Source organism: Aethalodelphis obliquidens, unplaced genomic scaffold, assembly GCF_003676395.1.
Source record: "Aethalodelphis obliquidens isolate GAN/ISIS:26980383/991018 unplaced genomic scaffold, ASM367639v1 scaffold14, whole genome shotgun sequence".
Taxonomy (NCBI): Eukaryota; Metazoa; Chordata; class Mammalia; order Artiodactyla; family Delphinidae; genus Aethalodelphis; species Aethalodelphis obliquidens.
In genome coordinates this window covers 38,797,246-38,802,514 of record NW_020837958.1, presented here as the reverse complement: position 1 = coordinate 38,802,514, position 5,269 = coordinate 38,797,246, and positions in this window count along the sequence as shown.

Here is a 5,269-nt window from a genome sequence, read left to right as displayed (position 1 = left end):
ATGGTGTGTATATACTCCTAATTTATCCCCCCTCTTTCCCCTTTGGTATACATAAGTTTGTTTTCTATGTTTTGTCACAGAATATATTTTTTAATGTCTTTATTGGAGTATAATTGCTTTACAATGTTGTGTTAGTTTCTGCTGTACAACAAAGTGAATCAGCTATATGTATATATGTATTGCTATATTCCCTCCCTCTTGAGCCTCCCTCCCACCCTCCCTATCCCACTCCTCTAAGTCATCACAAAGCATCGAGCTGATCTCCCTGTGCTATGCAGCAGCTTCCCACTAGCCATACATTTTACATCTGGTAGTATATATATATCAGTGCTACTCTCTCACTTCATACCAGCTTCCCCTTCCCCACCGTGTCCTCAAGTCCGTTCTCTACATCTGCATCTTTATTCCTGCACTGCCACTAGGTTAATCAGTACCGTTTGTTTTAGATTCCATATATGTGCGTTAGCATACGGTATTTGTTTTTCTCTTTCTGACTTACTTCACTCTGTATGACAGACTCTAGGTCCATCCACCTCATTACAAATAACTCAATTTCATTTCTTTTTATGGCTGAGTAATATTCCATTATATATATTTGCCACATCTTCTTATCCATTCATCTGTCGGTTTAGGTTGCTTCCATGTCCTGGCTATTGTAAATAGTGCTACAGTGAACATTGTGGTACGTGTCTCTTTTTGAATTATGGTTTTCTCAGGGTATATGCCCAGTAGTGGGATTGCTGGGTCATATGGTAGTTCTGTTTTTAGGTTTTAAGGAACCTCCATACTGTTCTCTATAGTGACTGTATCAATTTACATTCCCACCAACAGTGCAGGAGGGTTCCCTTTTTTCCACACCTTCTCCAACATTTATTGTTTGTAGATTTTTTATGATGGCCATTCTGACCAGTGTGAGGTGATACCTCATTGTAGTTTTGATTTGCATTTCTCTAATGATTAGTGATGTTGAGCATCTTTTCATGTGTTTGGCAATCTGTATGTCTTCTTTGGAGAAATGTCTATTTCGGTCTTCTGCTCATTTTGGGATTGGGTTGTTTGTATTTTTAATATTGAGCTGCATGAACTGCTTGTATATTTTGGAGATTAATCCTTTGGCAGTTGCTTTGTTTGCAAATATTTTCACCCATTCTGAGGGTTGTCTTTTCCTCTTGTTTATGGTTTCCTTTTCTGTGCAAAAGCTTTTAAGTTTCATTAGGTCCCATTTGTTTATTTTTGTTTTCATTTCCATTCCTCTAGGAGGTAGATGAAAAAGGATCTTGCTGTGATTTATGTCACAGAGTGTTCTGCCTATGTTTTCCTCTAAGAATTTGATAGTGTCTGGCCTTACATTTAGGTCTTTAATCCATTTTGAGTTTATTTTTGTGTATGGTGTTAGGGAGTGTTCTAATTTCATTCTTTTACATGTAGCTGTCCAGTTTTCCCAGCACCACTTATTGAAGAGGCTGTCTTTTCTCCACTGTATATTCTTGCCTCCTTTGTCAAACATAAGGTGACAATATGTGTGTGGGTTTATCTCTGGGCTTTCTATCCTGTTCCATTGATCTATATTTCTGTTTTTGTGCCAGTACCATACTGTCTTGATTACTGTTGCTTTGTAGTATAGTACGAAGTCAGGGAGCCTGATTCCTCCAGCTCCATTTTTCTTTCTCAAGATTGCTTTGGCTATTCTGGGTCTTCTGTGTTTCCATACAAATTGTAAATTTTTTTTATTCTAGTTCTGTGAAAAATGCCATTGGTAATTTGATAGGGATTGCACTGAATCTATAGATTGCTTTGGGTAGTAGAGTCATTTTCACAATGTTGATTCTTCCAATCCAAGAACATGGTATATCTTTCCATCTGTTTGTATCACATTTGATTTCTTTCATCAGTCATCATAGAATATATTTAACAGAGGAAAATGGAAGCTATATAAATATTCAATATTAGTGGATAGGTTAAACATATTGTAGTACATCACCAAGGTGGAATATTTAGTTACATATTTTTTCAAGAAGTACTTACAGAGTACAGGCATACATCATTTTACTGTGCTTTGCTTTATTGCACTTTGCAGATATTGCATTTTTTTTTAGAAATAGAAGGTCTGTGGCAACCCTGCATCGAGCAAGTCTATCAGCACAATTTTTCCAGCAGCATTTGTTCACTTTGTGCCTCTTTGTCACATTTTGATATTTCTCTCAGTATTTCAAACCTTTTCATTATTATTATATTTATTATAGTGAACTGTGATCAGTGATCTTTGATCTTACTGTTGTAATTGTTTTGGGGTGGCAAGAACTCTTGGTACATAAGACAGAGAAAACTTGATGATAAATGTGTGTGTTTTGACTGCTCATCTCTCTCCCTCTCCTTAAGCCTCTCTATTGCCTGAGATGCAACAATATTGAAATTAGGTCAATTAATAACCCTACAATGGCCTTCTTGTGTTCAAGTGAGGGAAGAGTCACACATTTCTCGCTTTAAATCAAAAGCTAAAAATGATTAAACTTAATGGGGAAGACATGTTGAAAGCCAACATAGGCCGAAAGCTAGGACTCTTGTGCTAAACAGTTAGCCAAGTTGGAAATGCAAAGGAAGTTCCTGAAGGAAATTAAAAGTGCCACTCCAGGGCTTCCCTGTGGTGCAGTGGTTGAGGGTCCACCTGCCGATGCAGGGGACACAGGTTCGTGCCCCGGTCTGGGAAGATCCCATGTGCCACGGAGCGGCTAGGGCCGTGAGCCATGGCCGCTGAGCCTGCACGTCCGGAGCCTGTGCTCCACAACGGGAGAGGCCACAACAGTGAGAGGCCCGCGTACTGCAAAAAAAAAAAAAAAAAAAAAAAAGTGCCACTCCAGTGAATGATGAGAAAGTCAAACAGCCTTATTACTGATATGGAGAAATTTAGTGGTCTGGATAGAAGATCCAAGAAGCCACAACATTCCCTTAAGCTAAAGTCTAATCCAGAGCAAGCCCCAAACTCTCTTAAATTCTATGAAGACTGAGAGAACTGAGGAAGTTGCAGAAGAAGAGTTTGAATGTAGCAGAGGTTGGTTCATGAGGTTTAAGAAAAGAAGCCATCATACGACATAAAAGTGCAAGATGAAGCAGCAAGTACTAATGTAGAAGCTGCAGCAAGTTATCCGGAAGATATAGCTAAGATAGTTAATGAAGGTGGCTACACGAAACAACCGAGTTTCAATGTAGATGAAACAGCCTTGTATTGGAAGGAGATGCCATTGCGCACTTTCAGAGCTAGAGAGGAGGTCAATGCCTGGCTTCAAACTTCAAAGAACAGGCTGACTTTCTCGTTAGGGAATAATGCAGCTGGTAAATTTAAGTTGAAGCCAATGCTCACTTACCATTCCAAAATCCCAGGGCTCTTAAGAATTATGCTAAATCTACTCTGCCTGTGCTCTAAAATGGAAGGACAAAGCCTGGATGACAGCACATCTATTTACAACATGGTTTACGGAATAGTTTAAGCCACTGTTGAGACCTACTGCTCAGAAAAAGAGACTCCTTTCAAACTGTTACTGCTCATTGACAATGACCTTGTCACCCAAGAGCTCTGATGAAAGATGTACAATGAAATTAATATTGCTTTCATGACTGCTAACACAATATTCCTTCTACAGTCCATGGATCAAGGAGTAATATTTAAGTCTTGTTATTTAAGAAACACATTTCATACGGCTATAGCTGCCATTGATAGTGATTCCCCTGGTGGACATGGACAAAGTAAATTGAAATCCTTCTGGAAAAGATTCACCATTCCAGATACTATTAAGAACATTCATGATTTATGGTAAGAGGTCAAAATATCAACATTAACAGGAGTTTGGAAGAAGCTAAGTCCAACACTCATGGATAACTTCGAAAGGTTCAAGACTTCAGTGGAGGAAGTAACTGCAGAAGTGGTGGAAATAGCAAGAGAAGAATTAGAAGATGAGCCTGATGATGTGACTAAATTGCTGCAATCTCATGATAAAACTTTAGTGGATTAAGAGTTGCTTCTTATGGATGAGCAAAGAAAGTGGTTTCTTAAGATGGAATCTACTCCTGGTGAAGATACTGTGAAACCGTTGAAATGACAACAAAGGATTCAGAATATTACAGAAGCTTAGTTGATAAAGCAGCAGCAGGGTTTGAGATGACTGACTTCAATTTTGAAGGAAGTTCTACTGTGGGTAAAATGCTGTCAAACAGCACTGCATGTTACAGAGAAATCGTTTGTGAAAGGAAGAGTCAATCAATATGGTAAACTTCATTGTTGTTTTATTTTAAGAAATTGCCACAGATACCTAACTTTCAGCCACCACCATCCTGACTAGTCAGCAACCATCAACACAGAAGCAAGATCCTTCACTAACAAAAAGATTAGGACTCGCTGAAGCCTCAGATGATGGGTAACATTTTTTAGCAATAAAGTATTTTTAAATTAAGGTATGTACATTGTTTTTTAAAGACAATGCTATCGCACACATAATAGACTAGTATAGTGTAAATATATTTGGGATACACGGGGAAATAAAAAATTTGTGTCATTGCTTTATTGTGATATTCACTTTATTGTGGTGGTCTGGATCTGAACCAGCAATATCTCTGAGGTATGCCTGTACTAACTATGTGTGTGGCATTGTGTCATACTGAAGACAAATGCAGCTGTAATAAAGGAGCATTTGTTACCATTGAAAATTTCTATATTATGAAAGTAAAGAGCATGGCACGTGTACAATATGATCCATCATCACAATGTAAAAATCCATAAATAGAGCAGAGAAAAAACTTGGAGGGTTATCAATGAAAATGTTCCAGTGAAAATCCCCTGAAAAAGGGAACCGTGGTACACTGTTGGTGGGAATGTAATTGGGGGAAGCCACTGTGGAAAACAGTATGGAGGGTCTTCAAAATACTAAAAATAAAACTACCGACTTCCCTGATGGTGCAGTGGTTAAGAATCCGCCTACCAATGCAGGGGACATGGGTTTGAGCCCTAGTCCGGGAAGACCCCACATGTCGCGGAGCAACTAAGCCCGCATGCCACAACTACGGAGCCTGAGCTCTAGAGCCCATGTGCCACAACTACTGAAGCCCGTGCGCCTAGAGCCCGTGCTCCATAACAATGAGAAGCCCACGCACCGCAATAAAGAGTAGCCTCTGCTCGCCGCAACTAGAGAAAGCCCCCATGCAGCAACAAAGACCCAACGCAGCCAAAAAACAAAAACAAAAGAAAACTACCATTTGACCCAGAAATTCCACTGTTGGG